General features: G+C 34.2%; 1 pseudogene; it reads right to left on the bottom strand.

Annotated features, from left to right (window-relative positions):
• Positions 1 to 4,532: 4,532 nt before the first annotated feature.
• LOC116113252 lies at positions 4,533 to 5,808 on the bottom strand (annotated as a pseudogene).
• Positions 5,809 to 24,016: the final 18,208 nt, after the last annotated feature.

Below are 24,016 nucleotides of genomic sequence, written 5' to 3'. Positions count from 1 at the left end.
ACGGAGAGTCAATCACCACTTGAGGATCTACTTTAGACTTTAGATAAATCAAAACTTTAGAACTGCAGATTTTAGGTTTAGGAATTTTTAACAGAATCGATTTTTAAAACCGGTTCGGGTAAACTAGTTTTCAACTGGGGATGAACCAATAATCGAGTCGGAAAACCGATTCAGCCAAATTTGTGAACCAAAACCGAGTTGGTTTTAAAAAAAAGGCTAGTTTTCCGATTCGTTTTTCTTGTTTGGTTCAGTTTTTGATTTTTCTGTTTAACATTCCTACCTATACCTATGATATCTGCTGGTAATTCATATTTTATTTCTGCAACATATTTAACTCATTAGTTGATATTTAAGCACACCTCATTTATCATATATATTTTGGCTTTCCATCTTTGTAAAGAATTCAATTTCCCTTTTCTTGTTTGAAAATATGCAATTTTTAACTAATATTTGTAAACTGTAAACTGTTGGATGATATGTGCAGAACTTATGACTTTGAAGTAAGCTAGAGAGTGATAGCGAAATCCGATTTTGTGCCCTTTTTTGAGGTTTTAGAACCATTAAATGCAACAGTTATAAAGTATGTACAATAATTAAGTTGTTAGTGTTAGAGTAGGTGTCCTAGAGCCAATCAGTTATTGTAAAATTGACTCTGTAATAAATGATTATTTATCAATAAAAGACATATTTTTCTATATCGTGTATGTAATGATATATGTCCTTAGGATGGTAGAACCGTGACGAGGGTATCAAGTGTTTCAAATCTTGATAGTGAGAACCCTATGATCACATATGGTGGCCATTCTAGAAACGTCTGTAGCCTTAGTATTATTCTGACCAAGGACACGAATAATACGGTAAGGTTATCATAGTGTTGAACGACCCTGTCGAAAGGCAGTGACTGATCTCACTTATCAAGGTTGTTTGCCGACAATCTGGTGTAACACATGGGTGCTTGCTAGAGCCAAGTTCACTAGATAGACCCACTAGAGGATTCCATATGGATGGTAACCTTAGTGTCTATGAAATAAATCCTCTAACGGATAGTGGTGCATGTGATCCTTAGACTTGAGATCACTGGAGCGCCTTGTGCACCAATTAGTGTAGTTTGACACTAGCCTAACGTAGTTCTATTCAAAGCTATCAATACGGTAGTGATTGGCTACATTGAGAAATGTATCGAGACTATGGTGGATCGACAAAGGATTCATCACTCCTAGGTATGGGAGAAGTTATCTCACTAGGTAATTTAGTAAATGGCAATGATACNAGTATAAATAATTCACATGATTAAATAATATTATACTTATAAACTTTTTATACTTATATTTATACAAAATAATTATAGAAACTTGTCTATAATTATTTCTATGTTACCATATTAGTCTTTAATAAAGAGTTTGTAATGTGTGTAAGGATTTCTAAATTGGCCCGAATTCAAAATGCAATAATTTCTTGAAAAACGTGAGAGCATCAATGCATTAAGGGGACTATTTGGTATTGTTTAATTTGATTCAACTATACAAATGGAATTAACTTATTGCAAATTGCAGTAGCAGGTTTTCTTCTATATTCACTCTCAATGAGATAAGTAAATGGTGGCAAAAGAGCAAAATTTAGGTGCGATATCTTACCTAATTATAGAAAATTTATTAATGATTTAACATATTGGGATTTCTTATTTGAGTTGTATTTATTTTCCTTTTCTACTGGAATTCCTTAATCTATTAGCATTAAGAATAGTTTAACATGTTAAGGTTGTTATGTTACAAACAAAAATTTGATTTATAAATACTATTTCCCTATATATCCCTTTGGGGTTTTATCTCTTTTCGTTTGGACGGTCCTCGTAGATTCAGTCATAAGTTAATATGAATCTAGCAAAACCTTGTTCATTGTATCAAATTGACAACTGAACATACCTTGTTGTTAGACATGTGAATAATTATCTCAATTCTGTTTGATCACCATTTTTCTACTTCGCTAATCCATTGCATCACATATAAATAGAGATGGGCAAAGGCCTGGGCCCTTAAGGACGGGTCCCAATTTGGGCCCGATCCCTCAGCAATCAGGCTCAAATTGGCTAGGACCGGTCTGAGCCCTCACTTTTTCTACTTTCGCTAATCCATTGCATCACATATAAATAGAGGTGGGCAAACAAGGCCTGGGCCCTTAAGGACCCGTCCCAATTTGAAATTTGGGCCCGATCCCTTAGGGATCAGGCTCAAATTGGCTTGGACAAGTCCCGGGCCCATCACTTTTGTGAGAGCTTGGATCGGTCCCAGGCTCGAGCCTGACCTGTATAAGGTCGGTCTTAGGACCAACAGGATTGATGAAAAATTATATTTTAACCCCTAAATTTATTATGTGTTTCATATAATATAGGGGGTTATGGTTATTTGTCAAGGGGGTTTTTGTTATTTGTTAGGGGTCTTTTGAAATTAACTTGTCCCAGGCCCGGGCCCTAGAAAAGGGACCGGCCTAGGCCACATCACTCCTCCCTAGGACCCGGGCCGGTCCCGAGACCGGTCCCACAAGGATGGGGCTTTTTGCCCACATTTACATATAATTTGTGAATTTGGATTCTCTTCTATTATGAATTCGTTTCAGTTTTTGATGATCATATATATATGATCTCGATAATTTTTAATCTTATTTTATCAAACTACTAGTTATTATTTTATTTATATTTGCTTAAATAATAGTTGAATGAAGCATCCTAATGCTATAATTTTATTTCATGACCTTTAGAAGGTAAGAGAATGAAAGGCTAATTAATTAAAAAACCAATCATTTTCAAACAATTATGAAGTTCTCGAGTGGATCCTTTTGACTAGTATTACATAAATATTGAATTTATAGTGACATGGTTACGAATTATTTCTTGCCTAATCGGGTTACATAGGACTTGGGTTTGGGAATAAATTTGAGTGATTAATCTTGTATGTTTCTTTTGTATTTTTAATGATTTTCATGTCCATATGATGTGGGTAGGTTTTTTTGTCAAACCACGTAAAATTTGGTGCTTTTTGTGTAATTATTTTTATTTTTGGACATTTTCCTTGTTAAATTCGTATCTCACCGATCCTATAATAGGGTAAGTTTTCCCTAACACCACATACTCTGATTTTTGTCTATTTCTTGGATAGCCAAAGACTTTAAAAAAAAAGAATTAATTATTAATAACAAAAGAACTTCGAATTAAAGTTTTTTTTATGAGTAATGCTACAGTTACCGAAGGGTATGCACCGAATTTGTGCACCAAATGACGTGGCAAAATACTGACCGTTGATTCATTATAAGTTAATATTAATCAACGGTCAGGATTTTACCACGTTATTCGGTGCACAAATTCGGTGTGTAACTTTCCGTAACTCTATCATTTTCCTTTTTTTATATATGATCTGACCAGTGTTCTAAAAGCCAAATCGGCTCAACTGGGAACCGAAGCCCTATTCGATATGTTTTACCCTAAACTCGGTAATAGCAATCAGGTCAGATTGACTCACAGTTGGACAAGCGGAACAATGCCAAATCACCAATCTAGCAATGAGTCAATTCGGCCTGATTCTAGCACCATTCAACCTCCCTGACACCACCATTAGCTTCACTGTCACCTCCACACACAAAAACCCTACCATTTTCAGTCCTAGTACACCTGCCATTCGTTGCTCACTGTCCACCTCTTGTTCATGCGATCGACAGTCTTCCTCTTTGATTCTGGTAGCTTCCAGTGCCATTAGATCTCCTTGACACCACCATAAGAATTGCCTTCATCTCCACATCAAAAGCCCCATCACCCTGAACTTTGATTGGTTGTCAATCGCCATTGCCACCACCAATCTCTTCACGTGACTGCCCAGATCATAGGGGTATTTTTTCTGGATTTCAAACTTGTAGAGATGCATGCGTAATTTTACAGGGGTTTTTTTGTTGGATTTCAAACCTATGGGGACTGAGTTAATTTTCAGGGGTTTGTTTGCTGGATTTCAAATATGCTGGAATTGCTGATATCAGCCATTCGACCAACTGGTCAGACCGATCAACTTGGGAACTGGGCCCTTGACCGAGTCAAGGCCCGGTCCAGTTATCAGAACATTGGATATGACTTTGTAAAAAAGAAATACAAAAAAATATGTTTAATTTGCTAACTTCATGAATTAATTTCAAACATAACATGATTTTATAATTTGCTTAGAACTTTTAATAAATTTCTTCATAATACTTAGAAACGTTATGTTGATTTGTTAAAATGGAGGAACTTGACGCCTACTAGAGAAACAGACATTTAAGGATTACATGAAAATTAATAACTTACAAAATCTTAAAATAAATGAAAGAACTGCAATTGATTACAACGTATGAATCCAGTACAAAGAGCTAATGCTTCGTACAAATGAATTCACCAATTTAAACTCTTCATCATTCTCAAAAACAATAGAAATACAAAATCACAAATCATACATAGCAAAGCCCAATAATTATTCTTGTTACAAATCAAACAACCAAAAAAGTGGAGGAAATTAAGCTCAGTAGCCTTCTGGAGGTGGGGTTGATTTGTAGATGTAGTTTGGGTGTGATGGTTCAGTTTTCTTGGATGGTGGAGGCGGAGAGTTGTAGACGTATGGTGGTGGAGAGGATTTGTAGATGTATGGAGGTGGTGTTGACGGGGAAGGTGGAGGTGGAGATTTGTAGATGTAAGGTGGAGCAGGTGAAGGAGATGGTGGTGGCGGAGATTTGTAAATGTATGGAGGAGGTGGTGAAGGAGATGGTGGGGGCGGAGACTTGTAAAGATACGGTGGATGTTCGATGTGTTTAGGGGGAGTTGGGGACTTGTAGATGTACGGAGTTGGTGGTGGGGACTTATAAATGTATGGTGATGGTGGTGAAAAAGATGGTGGAGGTGGAGATTTGTAGACATAAGGAGAAGGAGGTGACGAAGAGGGTGGAGGTGGGGATTTGTAATAATGTGAGGAAGAAGACTTTACTGGAGGAGGTGGCGACTTATAATAGTATGTTGGAGGGGAAGAATGCTTTGGCGGTGGTGGACTTTTGTGATAGTACGGTGGATGTTCTGTGTTTTGGTGGAGGTGGTGACTTATACTGGTATGATGGATGTTCTGATTTCTTAGGTGGTGGAGGGGACTTGTAATTGTATGGTGGCTGATTCAAGTGTTTTGGTTGTGGTGGAGACTTGTAGTACGATGGATGATTCACATGCTTTGATGGTGGAGGCGACTTGTAATAATATGGTGGGTGCTTCACATACTGTGGTGGGGGAGGAGATTTATACTTGGAAGTTGTATGTTTTTGTGGTGGGGGTGGAGACTTATAGTAGTATGAAGGATGACTAACACGCTTTGGAGCTGGAGGCGACTTGTAATAGTATGGTGGGTGCTTCACATATTTTGGTGGGGGTGGGGATTTATAGTTATACGGTGTATGTTTAGGGAGTGGCAACGGCAATTTATAGTGCTTTAGAGGAAGTGGCGACTTGTGATAGTATGGTGGGTGCTCTACTGGCTTTGGCGTTAGTGGTGGTGGTGGAGACATATACTTGTAAGGTTCATGCTTTTGTGGTTCCAGCGAAGATTTGTAGTAGTACGATGGATGACTTACATGCTTTGGTAATAAAGAAGACACGTAATTGTAAGGTTTGGGTTTGTAAACTTGTTTTGAGTAATGTGGTGGTGGTGGGGAGCTATAAGTGTAAGGGGCATAAGCTACCACATTTTGTGCAATGAGGCAAATTGCCATAGCATAAACCAAGCGAGGCCATTGCCCCGTTTGTCTTAGGGTTGCCATTTCTCGCAATCGAATTCTTTTTGCTAGAAATGTAATCTCAATACTTGGATGATGATAAACTTATTTGCTTGCTACTATTTATATAGTGATCTTTTAGATCATTAGTACCATAGATATATTTCTTTAATATTAGATAACAAATTAGATTAAGTATTTAATCACAAAATTATTGTCTTCAATTCTCAAATTGCATTTTATTTTTTTGTACGTGATTGGTGGATTCCCACTAAGTTTCTCTATTTTGTATTTTTGTTTATAAAATGCCTTCTATTAGTCAAAATTGAATTTTTAAGATGCTACTAATAAAATAAAGAGTAGACGACTTTTCCCACCGAAGGTTTGCCTTAATGACACTTTCCCACCCAAAAAGTTTTAAAATATCATTTTCCCACCCAAACTTAATATTATGTTGCTATCCAAAGTTGATTTCGACTGATTTTGATGGCGAAAATTATCTCAATCACCACCATTTGAACCTTCGTTCTCCTCTCTACAAAACATCTTTCACTCCGACACCTAATTTCCCACTGATTGCTGGCCACCACAAAGCTAGGGTTTTCGGTTCTTAGCTGATTTCTGGTTGATTCTAGTGGCGAATAGTCAATCAGTCACCACCCTTCGATCCACCAACCTCCATTCTACAAAAACCCTCTTATCCTAGATCTTGGTAATCGTCAAACACTGGCTAAGAAAGTCGAGTGTATTTAGGGTATTAACGGAACATAAACATTGGGTGGAAAATGGTATTTTGAAACTTTTTGGGTGGGAAAGTGTTATTAACGCAAACCTTGGGTGGGAAAAAGTCGTTTACTCTAAAATAAATAATAGAAATGTGGGAGCATCAATGTGTTGACCATACAATACAAAGGGTGCAGACTACAGTTCTGTAAAACATAAAAGGTCACATAGCAACTTGTCAATATGCTGTCGTTTTGAGTAAACTGTTTTAGATATTGCTTTGAGCTCAAACGAGCTACTTTACTAATTTCACTTTACTAATCTTCACTGGTTCTCTCCTTTGTATATAAAAGAGATCTTGATTGTACATTCTTCAATTTCAGCTTAATACAAATCAATTTATCCATTTTGTTTTTGCTCTCTTAAATCTTCACATGGTATCAGAGCCACTGACTCACGTCGATGGCTGAGTATTCTGGTGTTGATAGTTCTGCAAAGAACGTGAATAAACTCTACAATCAGTATGAGCTTCATTCGTTTATTGTTCCTTCAAGTCTTCAAGTAATAAATCCGAAGCTAACAAGGGACAATTACCATGATAACTATCGGTTCTGGCGCTCGCAAGTTTTGTTCACAGTAGGAGCTCATGGATTGGAAGAGCATTTGACAGGTTTGATCCCCTGTCCTGAACCTTTACTTACCTCATCAATTGATATTTCAATTAAATTAGGAATAATTAGTTCTAAAGAAACCCTAGCTAAAGAAAAAAATCAATCCTGAATATGTTGCTTGGAAATGCATTGATAAATTTCTTGTTACTTGGTTACTTGCGTCAATATCCGAGTGTATGTTCAGCTGTGTATCTAAGTTTCAACTCTCTACCGATGTTTGGTTCACACTTGAAAATGAGTTCTTGTCAGATTCTAAAGCTAGGGCACTACACCTAAAAAACTTACTTCAAAATACTCAAAAAGGCAACCTTAGTGTTAGTGACTACATCAAGAAAATGAAAGGAATAGCTCAAAGTTTGGCATCCAGTGGACAAGTTGTTTCTGATGAAGATGTTCTTCAATATGTTATGGATGGATTAGGTCCTGAATTTGATGCTGTTGTAGTCGATTTAACCTCCAGACTTGAGTCTAGGTTTGATTCTGTAAGTATTCAAGAAGCACAGTATCTTCTACAGAAATATGAGTTAAGACTAGAGAAATTCAACTCTATTGATTTTCCAGCAAGTTTAGTACATATAGCTGCAGTGAGTAATTCTAGTAATTCTCACTTTAAACCTACTCATTCAAGCACTGTTAATACTTCAGTTAGCTCTACTGGAAGTCTAGCTTCTCTCACACAGTTTACACCTTCCTTAAACATTTTATCTAATCCCTCTTACACACAACATTATCCTCTAGCAACTACCATTCCCATTGAACAAACTATTTCACATTATACTCCTTCTCAGACCTACTATAATCCTTCAGCACCTACCTACAGACCTACTATTTTTCACAATACTGGCAGAGGTCGTGGTAGGAGTAATGGCAGAGGAAGGTCAATATGCCAAGTCTGCAGCAAGATTGGTCATACTGCAGTACAATGTTACCACAGGTATAACTCCAATTACAATAGGACCTCACCTCAATACAATTCTTCCCTACAACAAATAGGTGCTGGATCATATTTCACCCCTGGTTCTCAAGTTCCTGTCACTTCTGGACACAAATATGTTAATAATCCCACTAGTAGCATCCTGCCACAACAATCTGTCCAGTCCTCCTATTCACATGAAGGATCACAATACCAAGGATAGTTTACTGAAATCTCTGATCAACCACAGCCACAGCCCTCAACAATTTCAAAACGAGTCTTCCAAGTACCCAGCAAACAGCAACAAACATCCAACCAAGCCTACCTAGCTTCTCATCAGAACATACAGCAACAAACACCTACCCAAGCCTACCTAGCTTCTCATCAGACCATACTTGTCAGCTCTCATTCATCACCCTTCATTCCTAGTGGTGCCTCTATCTCATCAGATCCTACCTGGTATATGGATTCTGATGCTACCGACCATGTAGCAAATCTTAGTTAGTTGAATATAAGCAGAAATTATGGTGGAATTGAACAATTACAAGTAGGCAATGGTGAGTTTCTTGATATATCCCATGTTGGCTTTGCTTCTTTACCTAGTTTTCTACAAAATAAATGTCTACATCTAAAAAACGTTTTGTGTGTACCAAGAATTACTAAAAACTTGCTCAGTATATCCAAATTTACTAAAGACAATAATGTTGTGGTTGAATTTAACTCTGACTGTTGCATTGTTAAGGATAAGGTTTCCATAGCAGTTTTACTATAGGGAGAACTTAATGCTGGGCTATATCAATTGAGACTTCCATCTGTCAGTTCTCAGGACACTTTAGCTTAGTCTTCTATTCGTTTTAATGCACAAAGCTTAGTTTCTGTCACCAGTCACAAACCTCAAAATCAAAATTGTTTTGCTAGTGTTACTGCCATTGATTCTCATAAGTCTGTATCTACCTTAAGAGATAAGATCCCACACAAGAGTCTTAGTGAGTTACAAACTAGTGTCAATCCTTCTACTATTAATATTGTTGTTAATGTTGATAATAAGTACACAGAGTCAATTTTGGATAGTTGTAATGTTCCTTCAATAAATAAAAATATTTCTGTTTCTGATTACTCTTTATCTAATAATAATGCTTCTAATTTGTGCAATATGATTGATCATATCAATGAAACTTCTACTGTTTATCTTGTTAGCAATACTGATGGTATTTATTCTAATGATAATAGTCATACTATTGATAATACTCCTAATAGAACTACTAGTCATGATGTTTCTATTAATCTTGATGCTGGTATTCATTCTGTCTCTGATAGCATTTATCCTGGTGTTAATAGTCATATTGTTGATGATACTCATAATAAGAATGCTAATCATGTTGTTCCTGTTGATTTTGGTGCTGATGGTATTAATTTTGTTACTGATCCTGTTGATTTTTATGCTGATGGTGTTAATTTTGTTACTGATCCTGTTGATTTTTATGCTGATGGTGTTAATTTTGTTGCTGATCACCATGTTGTTGATAATGTTCCTAGTTACTCTTTTAATAATAAAGCTTGCAGTGCTGCTGAAATTGATTGTAGTACTAGTAGTAATACTGATGACAATTTGGTTTCTCAATGTCACCTGTATCTGCCCAACAGTTCACCTTTGGCTCTTCAAGCCACTTGTCCCAAACAAAACATTTCATCAGTCTAGCATAAAAGATTAGGGCATCCACATTCCGAAGTTTTTCAGAAAATTATGTTGCAAATTAATCACAATCCTTCAAAGCATATTCCTTCCATTTCTTTTTGTGATGCATGCCAACTTGGCAAAATGCACAAAAACAGTTTTCCTGACTCTCATTCCAAAGCTACTGTTCCTCTTGAATTAGTTCATAGTGACATTTGGGGTCCTTCTCTAGTAGCATCCATTAAAGGCTTTAAGTACTATGTGCATTTTCTTGACGATTTTAGCAGGTTTACCTGGCTTTTTCCCTTAAGAACCAAAGCTGAAGTGCATTCCGTTTTTGTTAAATTTCATCATTTAGCTGAGAGACAGTTTAATCATAAACTTAAGTGTCTACAGTCTGATCAAGGGAGTGAATATAGGGGTTTATTTCCTTACCTAACCAAGTCTAGCATTCAGTTTAAGCACTCTTGTGCTTATGTCCATAAAAAAAATGGACGAAGTGAGAGAAAACATAGGCATATAATTGAAACTGGTCTCACCTTACTAGCCCATGCCTCCATGCCTATGAATTTTTGGTGGCTTGCATTTGATACTACTGTATTTTTAATCAATAGGATGCCATTTGCTGTTCTTGATTTTCATTGTCCTTATCAGTTGTTGTTTTGTCGATTACTGCTTTATTCATCTTTAAAAGTTTTTGGATGTGCATGTTTTCCTTACCTAAGAGATTACAATAGGCACAAACTAAGTTTTCATTCATCTAAGTGTTTATTTATAGGATATAGTCTAGTTTATAAAGGCTATAAGTGTTTAAGTCCTGAAGGTAAAATTTTTATTACACCTAATGTCACTTTTAATGAAGATGAATTTCCTTTTGTGCACAACTTTCTTCACTCTTTAGTTTCACCTTCTGCACAGTCAACAAACATCCCTTCTAGTCTTAGATTTCCTTCTTTGTCAGTGCCACCATCAGTGTCTCCTACTGTTTTAGCTCCCAGCAGTAAAGTATCTCAAGTAGTATCATGCTTTGCATCCATTCCTCCTTCAACAGTTGGAGCACAAAATTCCTCCTCAACATCACCTTCCCGTCAATCCAATCCTGTCTCTAACAACACTTCATCTTCAGAAAGTTGTCCCTTACCATCACCAATTTTACCTCACCAATCACATGTACCAGTTACAGCATCTCCTCCAACACCTATAATATTACACCTTATCACCATTCAAAATCAGCCTACGACATCACAACCTCACAGATTACAAAATCAGAAGTCTTCACACTGTCAGGAACCTCATCTTTGTCCTCTTATAGTAGACTTAACACCATCTCAATTGGTCATTTCATCCACTGATAACCCTACTACATCACAACCTCTTATCACACAAAATCAGTATATTATATCTCAATTTCACCAGTCATAAAATCAAGAATCTTCTCACTACCTTCTTGTAATTGATTTGACTCCATCACAGTTTCCTACTTCATCAACTAGTCTGCCTACTATATTAAACCCTCCTACAACAAATCACTCACTATCAGCAACCTTTTCTCTACCTCTAAACCCACATCCTATGTTAACTGGAGCAAAAACCAGTCTTTAACACAAAACTCCCTTTATCATATCTAGGCAAGAACTTGTCCTACCAGATTCTGATTCAGTTGTTGAAGCCTTGGTCAGTAATGAATGGAGAGAAGCCATGCAACTTGAGTATGATGCATTAGTAAAGAACAAGACTTGGTCCTTTGTTCCCAAGATGAGTGATATGTAGATTGTTAGTAACAAATGGGTATTTAGGACAAAGTTTCATGCTGATAGGTCTTACAAAAGTACAAAGCAAGGCTGGTTGCCAAGGGGTTTTAGCAAACCCCTAGTTTGAATTTGTTTCAACTTTCAGCCCTGTAATTAAGCCTTCAACCATTAGAATTATACTAACTCTTGCTGTGACCAATGGATGGGACATCCAACAAGTGGATGTCAATAATGCCTTCCTAAATGGCACTCTCAATGAAACAGTCTATATGAGGCAGCCTGAAGGATTTGAAAATCCTCAATTTCCTACTCATGTTTGCAAGTTGAATAAAGCCCTTTATAGACTTAAATAGGCTCCAAGAGCCTAGTTTGATAAACTGAAGTTTGCTCTTCTAGACAGAGGTTTTAAAAACTCTATATCTGATTCCAGCCTATTCATTCTCAAAAATGATTCCTACATCATCTATGTCATTATATATGTTGATGATATATTAATTACTGGCTGCAATGTCTCATCCATACATCAACTTGTTCAAGATCTTAATGATCAGTTTGCCTTAAAAACTCTTGGGTCTATTAAGTATTTTCTTGGTTTGGAAGCCACAAAGACCTCTGCTGGAATTCATTTGGAGCAAACAAAATACTTTGTTGATTTGCTAACCAAAACTAAGATGATGGATGCTCATGCATGTTCCACACCCATGGCTGTTGGCACAAAACTTTCTTCCACTGACAGTGAATTGTTCAAAGATCCCAGCCTATACAGAAGCACCATTGGAGCCCTTCAATACTTAACTTTAACCAGACCCAACATCAGCTTTACGGTTAATAAGCTAAGTCAATTTCTACAAGCACCAACAGAGCTCCAATGACAAGCTTGTAAGAGAATTTTAGGGTATATTAAAGGTACACAGTATCATGGGTTATAGTTCAGACCAGCTGCATCTTTGAATGTTGAATGCTATGCTAATGCAGATTGGGGTAGCAGTTTAGATGATCGACGGTCCACAAGTGGGTACTGTGTTTATCTAGGCCCTAATCTTATCTAATGGAGTTCCCAAAAACAGAGAGTTGTTACTCTTTCTTCAACAGAGGCTGAATATAGAGTCTTAGCACACACAGCCACTGAAATAGCTTGGTTACAAAGTATGTTTTCTGAGTTAGGTTTGATTCTGAACATTCCTCCAGTAATTTGGTGTGATAATGTCAGTGCTGGTGCCCTTGCTGCAAATCCTGTTTTTCATTCTAGGACCAAGCATATTGAGATTGATATTCATTACATCAGGGATTAGGTTTTAGCTAAAAAGCTCATGGTTCAATATGTTCCATCTTGACTACAAATTGCTGATGTTCTTACCAAAGCTTTATCAGCAGCTCAATTCCTTGAATTAAAGGAAAAATTGAATGTTATAGCCATGACTGATTCTGAAGAAAAAAAAAAGGGTGAGGTAGTAAAGTGTTGTACTACAGACTCTAGCTAAAATATCCAGCTAGCAACCATTTAATTGAAGCAATAGTTCAATTAAGAAGCAGCAGGTTGAAGCAGCAGTTCAGTTAAGAAGCAATAATTCAGCTATGAAAATGCAGTTCTGAAGCTTTGTTATATGTGTGGTTTTCAGCTAAAAAGCAACAGTTCAGCTGTGAAAAATGTAGTTCTGAGTGCTAAAAAGCAGCAGTTCAGCTGTGAAAAATGCAGTTCTGAGTGGTGAGTGCAGTTCAACTGTGAAAAATGCAGTTTTGAAGCTTTGTTGATGTGTACTGTGGTGTGTGTTCAACTGTGAAAATGCAGTTTTGAAGCTCTGTTGATGTGTACTGTGGTGTGTGTTCAGCTGTGAAAATGTAGTTTTGAAGCTCTGTTGATGTGTACTGTGTTGCTTGAAGAAACAGAGCTCTGTTGATGTGTACTATGTTGCTTGAAGAAACAGAGTTCTGATAGGAAAAATGCAGTCGTTTGTAGTATGTGTTGTGATGAATGTTGTGGTGAAAATCAGTTGCTTGAAGAAACAAAGTTCTGATAGGAAAAATGCAATTTGTTTTGAGGGGAAGTGTTGACCTTCAATCGTATGAGGAGTAGTTCAGTTTGAGGAGAAATGTTGACCATACAATACAAAGGGTGCAGACTGTAGTTCTGTAAAACATAAAGGGTCACACAGAAGCTTGTCAATACGCTGTCGTTTTGAGTAAACTATTTTAGATATTGCTTTGAGCTCAAACGAGCTACTTTACTAATCTTCACTGATTCTCTCCTTTGTATATAACAAAAATCTTGATTGTACATTCTTCAATTTCAGCTTAATACAAATCAGTTTATCCATTTTGTTTTTGCTCTCTTAAATCTTCACAAAATGTAGCAAGGGCAAAATTTTGTATCGCTTAATTTGATTAAATTATACAAATAGAATTAACTTATTGCAAATTGAAATTATAGCATGTTTTCTATATTATCTCACGTAGTCACAATATGAATTTATTAAATTAGTCTCTAATGATGATTTAATATATAAAGTCTTGCATGAATTTTCTTCACTTTTCAATGATCTTATATTATGTAAGATCCGGATCATTTTTATTTTATTTTATTAATTACTAATTATATTCTTATATGTATTTGCTCTAATAAAAGTTGAAGGAAGCATCGTAATACTATTAATTTATACTTAATTGACTCTCAGGAAGTCAGAGAATGAAAGCTAAATAATTATATAATTAACAATTTTGAAGCTCTCTCGTGGATTCGTTTGACTCTTGTTACATAATTAAATATTGCCCACTAGACCACTAGACCACTCCCTTTCATCATGGTTATCTGTTTTTTCGATAGCCAAAGAATTTTATTTTTTAATTATTAAAATTCTTTAATTAAAATTACTCTAAAAAATCAAAACAGTTAAGCAAATTAAAATAATAAATTTACTCTCTATACACACTGAATTATATATATGTCAATACATATTTTAAGTTGCTACTTTCATAAATTACTTATGCAGAATTTGTAATAAGACGAGCAGTTAAGTTAAGTATTTTGAGATTTGTGACAAATTAGATCAGTTAAGATATATATGCCCAATATTAATATTTAAGTCTAATAATTCATCTCATTGAAATAAATTAGACCCAATTCAACATTTTATAGATCGAAAATTGCTTTAATTAAGATAAATGATTTGATTGTAATGTGTGAGGAAATTTGACTATGATGTTAAATATTGAGAAATCACTTAAAAATTGTGCTTGATTCTCTACTTAGAAAGAAATAAATTGATTTACCTATATTTTTTAATTTAATTATATCAAAAATAAATATTATGATGTTAATTTGTTAATTGAATTAGTTGATAAAAGAGCTATGATATAAAAAATTAAATTGGAAAAATAATTTATTATAACTAGATTTTTTATTTATTTTTTAATTTACGGACATATCATATATAAGTAATGTTGTTTATTGACGCAGAGAGTTACAACAAACAAGGCTAGTACTTGACTATACATTTAGAATCGATAACAAGTCTCAATCAGAGAACTTAGGTCATAAAGGTTGAAGTAAAATATGAATAATCATTGAAATATTTTTCCAAAAATGAATATATGTTTTATATAGGGTGGTAACAACCCTAACAAGACTCCCATAACAAGGAAATAAAATCCAAATTTTTTTTTTTAAACCTAAATAAAATAGGAAATACACGCAGAAACTTAAATGACCCAAAACTGCCGAACAGTAGATTTTGGGCCCAAAAATGTCTCCCAACCGGGGAATCGAGTTGCCATGTCGCAGGTCTTGAAACGAGCTTCCGTTGATATTTATGGTCCCCGTGTTCGAATCAAAGTTATAGTTGTTTAAAGTTGATATGTCCGCTTTTGGGGCTTCTGATGCTTGACCCTATGTAGGAATTCATCTACTAGACGTTCTAACAATTATATACAATCAAGTTACAAAATCTTGATTTCATTGATAGCAACTACAAATATAAAAATTAACCACGCCGAGAAAACATGCTAATGGAAATAAATATTATTTGTTTCCTCAAATAATGAGAATTGACTCGAAATAAAACATGCTTCTAGGGATCAAGCAACAATTATGAATATCAAAACTTCATTAATTAAAAAAATTTAGATACAATTAGAGTGCTTCTTACAAATGAATTTGCAATTTAAACTCTTCTTATTCAAAAAATCAATGCCAATAACAATCATACATACATCAAAAAGGAAAAAAGAATTATTCTTGAACAACTTCATGATTTGACGTCAGCTTAGTAGTGTGCTGGAGGTGGGGTGATTTATAGATGTACTTTGGGTGCCATGGTAGAACTTTCTTGTTTGTGGTGGAGGCGATTTGTAGATGTAAGGAGAGGTGTGAAGGAGATGGTGGGGGAGGGGATTTGTAGATGTATGGAGGTGGGGGTGAAGGGGATGGTGAGGTGGAGGTGGGACTTGTAACTATGGAGGTGGTGGAGAAGGGATGGTGGGGGGTGGAGATTTGTAATGGTATGGTGGATGTTCAATTTTCTTTGTGGAGAGGAACTTGTAGACATGGAGTGGGGGTGAAGGGGATTGTGAGGTGGGACTTGTCGACGTATGGAGGTGGCGGAGAGAGACGGTGGGGTGGGGGTGGGGGTGGAGATTTGTAATGGTGTGGTGGATGTTCAATTTTCTTTGGTGGGGAGGAGACTTGTAAATGTATGGGTGGTGGTGAAGGGGATGGTGGAGGTGGGGACTTGTAGCCGTATGGAGGTGGTGGAGAAGGAACGGTGGGGATGGGGTGGAGATTTGTAATGCTGTGGTGGATGTTCATTTTTCTTTTGGTGGAGGAGAGACTTGTGAATGTATGGAGTGGTGGTGAAGGGATGGTGGAGGTGGGACTTGTAGACGTATGGAGTGGTGGTGAAGGGATGTGGGAGTGGGGACTTGTGAACGTATGGAGGTGGTGGGAAGAACGGTGGGGTGGGGGTGGGGGTGGGATTTGTAATGCTGTGGTGGATTGTTCAATTTTCTTTGGTGGAGGAGGAGACTTGTAGACGTATGGAGGTGGTGGTGAAGGGGATGGTGGAGGTGGGGACTTGTAGACGTATGGAGGTGGCGGAGAAGGAGCCGGTGGGGGTGGGGTGGAGATTTGTAATGGTGTGGTGGATGTTCAATTTTCTTTGGTGAGAGGAGACTTGTAGACGTATGGAGTGGTGGTGAAGGGATGGTGGGAGTGGAGACTTGTAGACGTATGGAGGTGGCGGAGAAGGAGACGGTGGGTGTGAGATTTGTAATGGTGTGGTGGATGTTCTTTTTCTTTGCTGGAGGAGGAGACTTGTAATGTATGGAGGTGGTGGTGAAGGAGATGGTGGAGGTGGGGACTTGTAGACGTATGGAGTGGTGGTGAAGGGGATGGTGGAGGTGGGACTTGTAGACGTATGGAGGTGGTGGAGAGGAAACGGTGGGGTGGGATTTGTATGCTGTGGTGGATGTTTCATTTTCTTTGGTGGGAGGAGACTTGTAGACGTATGGCGGTGGTGTGAAGGGATGTGGAGTGGGACGTGTAACGTATGGCGGTGGGGGGGATGGGTGTGAGGTGGGGACTTGTAACGTATGGGGTGGTGGTGAAGGGGATGGTGGGGTGGGGGGGGGTGGAGATTTGTATTGGTATGGTGATGTTCAATGTGTTTTGGCGGAGGAGGGGACTTGTAGACATATGGTGTATGCTTTTGTGGTGGTGTGGAGATTTGTAATAGTATTTTGGATGACTCTCACTCTTTGGCGGTGGAGGCGACTTGTAGAAGTATGATGTTTCTCCACAGTTTCGGTGGTGGTGGAGAATTAGACTTGTAAGGTGTATTTTTGGTGGCGGGGGCGACTTATATAATAAGCCGGATGACTCACATGCTTCGGGAGATGGTGACTTTGTAATGTACGGTGGATGCTCCACATGCTTAGGTGGCGGTGGAGACTTGTACACATAAGGCGTATAAGTAGGTGGTGGAGGAGAGCTATAAATGTAAGGAGCTATGCCCCCACATTGTTTGCGATGAGAGAATTGCACAAGCAAAAACCAATTGGGGCAAATGCCCCCCCTCCCAGAGTTCCCATTTCCACAATTGAACTCTTATTGTTTGTGACTTGAATGATCATAAACATATATGCTCCTCCTTATATAGCAATCCCTCCAATCATCTTTTGAATATTTTTTTTTTTAATGAGCATAACAGCCTGGATCAAAACTTAATTTATAATCTTTGTCTCCAATTTCAAACTGTATTTTAATTCTTTTTTAAATGACATTAGTGTTCTCCCACTAAGTTTGATCTTTTTTTTCTTTTTTTATGTATAAAATGGCATAAACAAGTCAAAGATGGAGTTGTTTAGACACAAATAATATGAAGTCAAATTTGAAGCATGTTTATTTGGGAATAATATCTATAGATATAAGCTCAAATTCTGGCAAGTTGGTTTGGAATAATATTATTTTAGGTGCCAATAGTTGATAACAATTTTAGAGTAAAATCGTGCTATAAATGTTGGTGAAGTGCCGGTGATATAAATAATCAAATGGAGTAGAAATAATAATAATTCTTTTTTTCAACTATGAGAATACTTAATTTTTGTCATGTATAATTATTAGGATTTGATCTTTTAGTTCAATAATTATACAGTGATTAAACATATGTAGTTTTAACAAAATTTATATCAGAAAGTAGAATTATATATATATAATATAATATAATATAAACTTTTTTGTCCAAAATTGAAGCTTGTTTATTTGGACATAACATCAATATTATTTTAGGAGCCAATATTTGATAAGATTTTATATCTAAAAATTGGTGAAGAGTCGGTGAAATAAATAATAAAATGGGTAGAATTATATATCTTATGAGTATAATTTTTTTTTTTTTTTGTGTATAATTGCCTGGATTTTATCTTTTAGTTTAACCTGAGCAGGTGTCAGAAGATGGTTTTTACAATAAAATGTGATCCAGTTCAATAAAAAAAAAAAAAAAATCTGGTTTTGCGAGTGAGAGTTTAATTAAAACTGTTTTGGAAATTTGAAAAAATATATATATATTTAAGAAGAAAATTCCCAAAGAATATTGTCATCTCTTCCCTTACCGCCTTATATTCTCTAAATCTTTCCTGAATTTACATTTAAAAAAATTACAAAAAAAAAAAAAAAATTCATCTCATAAATTTATTTTCAAAAACTTATTTAAAATTAATATCATACACAACCTTATCAAGGCTTTATCTTTCTTTTTTTCCCTTCTGGTTGTATAGAGATGAAGAAAAGTCTTCCACTAGGAGCAATAAAACTTTGTATTTGCTAGTTTTACTATTTATTCTCTACATGGTTAATAAAGTGAAAATAAAATATTTAAATTTCTATGTAAGAGTAACTCTCTAATCAAGACGTTATGATATTTGTTTTATCAAGATTCTGCTTAAATACAATTAGATTTATCATCATTTGATTGAAATATTATTTTATGAATAAATCCAATAGTATTTACAAATAATCATGATATACATACACAAAACCAAATTTTTCTCTAATTAAGACTTTTTGATATAAATTTTATTAGGATTATGCTTAATAATCACATGATAATTAGCATAGAAAAAATTTATATATCAGAAAGAACTACGGAAGTAACATAACTACTTATATGTATAATGACTTTATGCAGGAGAATTATTTTGCGGAGGAAAATATTCCTGTTAATGCACTTATGATTGTTTGAAAAATAAAAAAAAATAAAGGTCATATAGAGAAATGTAACCTTTAGGAATTTATATAACCAATGTGGATGAGTCGGTGTGAATGTGTAATCCTAATATAATGTTGGGAAACGTTAGTCAACTGATCATAACATTGTTCTGGTAATATTTAATATAAAATTATGTTCAAACTGGTGCAGTTTCTTTCATAGTTTCTGCAAATATATATATTATAAACAACTAGCACATTGCCAGCAAGCCAGCAATTGAAAGAAGAGAATCTTGTTATAACTCTCACACGGTTTAGTTTCTTAAAACTTAAATTAATCGCCTCAAAGTTGTATTCTGAGTCTAGGTAGAAGAAAATCTATTTACGTATATGTTAGACCGATCGTCACAGTTTAAAAATTAAACCTAAATACCGTAGTAGCGGTAAGCAGGATCGAATCCACAGGGAGCAAGACTAACAACCTAATGTATTTTAAGTAGCGGAAATGAAATTGGCAAAATNTTAATATTGTAAATACTATTTTATCATAAAAATATTATTAATATTATTTTTTAATAGTGATATAATCAAAAATAATTTATATTTTCTCATTAATAACATTATTGAAATATTTTAATTAATATTTTGAATACTTAATATAATTTATTATCTAAAATAAAAAATATTATCTGAATAATGATAAATATTTTTATCTATATTATGAGAATAATAATTTAAAATATTAAATAATCAATTAAAAATTAATATTTTAATAATTAGTATATTCCTCAATCAATTATTAATATTAAGATAATTGAATAACTTTATTTAGAGAAATTATATGTTCGTCAAATAGAATAATAATTATACTTATACATATAATTTTATTTTTTATTAAAATTTTATAAATAATTTACACATTTAAAAATACTAATATTAAGCAAAATATTAATAAAAAATTAAATATCAATATATTAAATATATATTTAAATAATAGCAAATTTTTTATTTATATCTAGAAAGTAATATTTTAAAATTTTAAAAGTTAATTTTAATTAATATGTTAATAGTCAATAATAATCAAAATATCTCTCATTCAAGTTACCATAGTTAATTAATTACATAAATATCATAATTATTTTAATATTGAATTTAATAAAATAAAACTTTAAATTGATTCATAATGTAAGTATTTTTAATTGTGTAATATATTTTTTATTTGGCATGTAGTTATATCGAGTTATTTAATATATTTATTTATTTATGTATTTAATAACTAATTTTAAATATTATAATCTAATAGTTTAAAAACAATTTAAGAATTGCAGTACAGATTTAGGGGCAAATAAGGTATGTCATAGTCAAATGAGTTAAATATTCATATCCCAATTCCCTAAATCAAAAATAGGTTTTCTAATAAAACGTTTTTATATTAACAACACAAGTCATGGTTATTAGTATCTTACGATACGTAATACGTATCCTACGATACGTATTCTGCGATATGATTTGATACAGGTCACCAACGATACATATCAGAGAGTATATCCTAAACATTTCGATACATTGATATGTATCTTATGATACGATACGTATCTGTTCATATCCTTAAAAATATCGATACGATTTTATTAATTTTGGTTGAATGCTCAAAAAAAATTTCAGGTCAAATCCGAGTCACCCAACCTGATTCACTAAAACTTGCCTAAATTTACCAATTTTGCATGAAAATGGTGAAGAGGAACATGTATTGCCTATTTTGCATAATAATGATAATAATACAAATAAAGATATAGATATTAACATTGATCTTAGAAATGATATGAATAGTTGAGAGAAATTGATATAGATTCTTAATCTTGTGATTAATTTTTATTATGTAATACCATAATTTAAAACCAATATGATTAATTTTTAGAAAAATTTTATTACTTTATTATTATTATTTTTTAAAATATATCCTATTATATAATAAGATACGCGATACACAGTTTGAAAAAGGTTTTCGATATACCCTACCAATTTGACAATCAAGGATTCGCTTATCAAATCAACTCACAAAAAAATTCAGGATTTTTAAATTCCTCCCCTTCACATTTCACAAATTCAGTCGAAAATGTTTCTTTAAACTTCACTTGTTTCTTAAAAATCAGCTTTAAAACTTAGATTTTCATCTTCATTTTCAGTTTTCTAAAATCACCCGAACACAACTCTACTTTTAAGCACCATGTTCAACTTCATAATTTCCTCCATGTAAACTGCAGAGTTGACAACTTCTCTCTCAATGAAGCTCTTTATTTCTTCAATTACATGATTCATCTGCTCCCCACTCCTCCTATCTCATCATTCCGTTTTTTGTTTACTGCACTCGCTAAGAATAAACATTTTTTATCAACTCCTTTTGCTTTACACGAGGTTCGTTTCAGTTGGGCTATTGTCTGGTTTTGTTATTTTGAAAATTATTATTAATTGCTTATGCAAAAGAGGTAGGGTTTATGATGGTTATTGTTAGGAGGGTTTTTTATCCAGATGCTGTGACTTTTAATTGTCTCATTAATGGTCTTTGTATGGAGGGTAAGATTAAGAAGACGATTGAATTGCATAGGAAAATGTATTCTTTTGGTTGTACGTCTGACGTAATTACTTTTGGGACTTTGATTATTGGGTTGTGTCGAACAGGCAATATCACTATTGTCCTCTAGGTTTCTCAGATAAATTGAACTTAAGTACCAAGAACAAAAGAGAAATCAGTGAATGCAGAAGATAATGGCAAAATTTAATTGAAATAATTTGGTTGCGGTACAAATATCTAAAGAAACACCACAATTCTCTTTAACCACAAACCAATCGGATTTTAAAAGGCAGTAGAAGAACGTTTTCCCCTTCCTGCTTTATCATCAGCAAAGATGATCAATGGATTCACAAAACAGGCTTGTATCTTTGGTTTACTCATTTAGGAGTTGCTTTAATTGCTTCCTTAGCAGAATCGTCCAGATCTTCCGCTATTATTAGTGACATGCCACTTCCCTGCATTAAAATTGTCAAGTCATATCACATTATTTCACGAAAGTTCCATATAGATCAAATTTCTTATTCAAGAGGTTTCCTATCAGATAAAATTCCATACAGGACGGATCCAGCCTAATTTTGGATGGGTCATCAATTTTTTTTTTTAAAATATTAATATGCATAATTTCTAAATTTTGATCTATCCTAACAAAAATATTAATGGACAAAAATATTAATGCATAATTAGTTTTTATTTTGGTCCACCCTAACATAAATTTATGGATCCACTTCCATATTTACCTTAAGTATTCTCTTTCCATGGTCTAATATTGGTGCCTTTGAGACGACCCACCAGTGGTACTTTTAGCTTTAGGTAGGGATGGGTGCGGATCGGGTAGGGGTTGGGGATTCCATTCCTTGGGCCCATCCTCGACTTCTAGGGGATTCCTTGAGCTCGGCCTGTCCCTAGGCTCGGGGATGAGGGGGGGATCCCATGGGGTCTTTGCGGGGTCAAACTTTTTTTAATACAGTTGTTTTAATAATTTATGTAGAGACTAATGAAAAAGTGTATTATGATTAGATAGATTAAGATAACTAGACTCGAATTACTAATTACATATTTACATTATAAATAGTTGGATTATAGATAACTTGACCCGTTTTAATTCCATTTGCTAATTATGAGTTTTGAAGATTAAGGAAACAATTACGACATACCATTGACCTTTTACTATGAATATATTTTGGGTCAAGTAATATCAACTTAACTTTTGGACTTAAAAATGTAACACCATTTATTATTATTATCTGTAAATATTAAACACGTTATTAATTATTTAGTCCACACTCCACGCGTTGTAACTTGATAATATTAATTTGGTTAACTTCATTGACCTCTTTTAAGGGTTGACCTATTTCTAGATAAACTTTATTTATGAATCACAGATCATTGAAGTATCTCATGTGCGAACTGTTCACATTTTTTTAGGTGGTTGTAACCTTTCACAGTTTTATATATAAAATATTTCGATTAAATTTTTGTCTTTTAGTATTAATCGGCATTAGTTAACAGTCAATTATTGTTGATAAACAAGGTCAGTATTTTAAAAATATTTGTAGGGAGACTTTTGATACATTTGTGATCTATAGTAATGTAGCAATACTTGAGAGATGAGATTAATAAACATTTCTATTTCCTATATATATATTAAAATAATTTGAAAAACAAACATTAGGGTTTGTCTTGCAGTTGTGGTATTGTAATATTTTTTTTTTTCCCTTAAATTTTATGCAAATAAATAAGATTTATATATGATTCACATATTTAGTGTTTTGATTGTTCTATTTAAAAAAAAAAAAAAATTATCTACCCTCAATTTACTTTAAATTTATACTTATGATTAAGTGTTCAATAAACTTTTTTTATTGTATTATAAAATATAGATTATATGGAATAATTGCAAATTATTGGATAAATTAAGACGAGATATTTTTTTAAACCTATTTGTTTAGTGAGAAAGTGAGAGAAAGTAAAAATATCGGAAAAAGAATTCTGTAGAGAAAACATGGGGAAGAAATTGGAAATTTATCAAGCAATGGTGATTAATAATAAAATTTTAATTCTCAATCGCTAAAATTATTAGATTTTCATTTATAGAATACTCATATTTCATACCAAATTAAAATGGTTTAAACATCAAGCTATATTTCATACCAAATTAAAATGGTTTAACATCAAGCTAGCTAAGTGACCAATTACAGAGAACTTGTGAAGAAGAGGACATACATAAATTATCAAGCTCTCCGAGCCTTATT

The sequence above is a fragment of the Pistacia vera genome, unplaced genomic scaffold, assembly GCF_008641045.1.
Source record: "Pistacia vera cultivar Batoury unplaced genomic scaffold, PisVer_v2 Contig676, whole genome shotgun sequence".
Classification (NCBI taxonomy): Eukaryota; Viridiplantae; Streptophyta; class Magnoliopsida; order Sapindales; family Anacardiaceae; genus Pistacia; species Pistacia vera.
The sequence above is the reverse complement of the archived record's forward strand: the minus strand, read 5'-3'. Positions and strand labels throughout refer to the sequence as shown.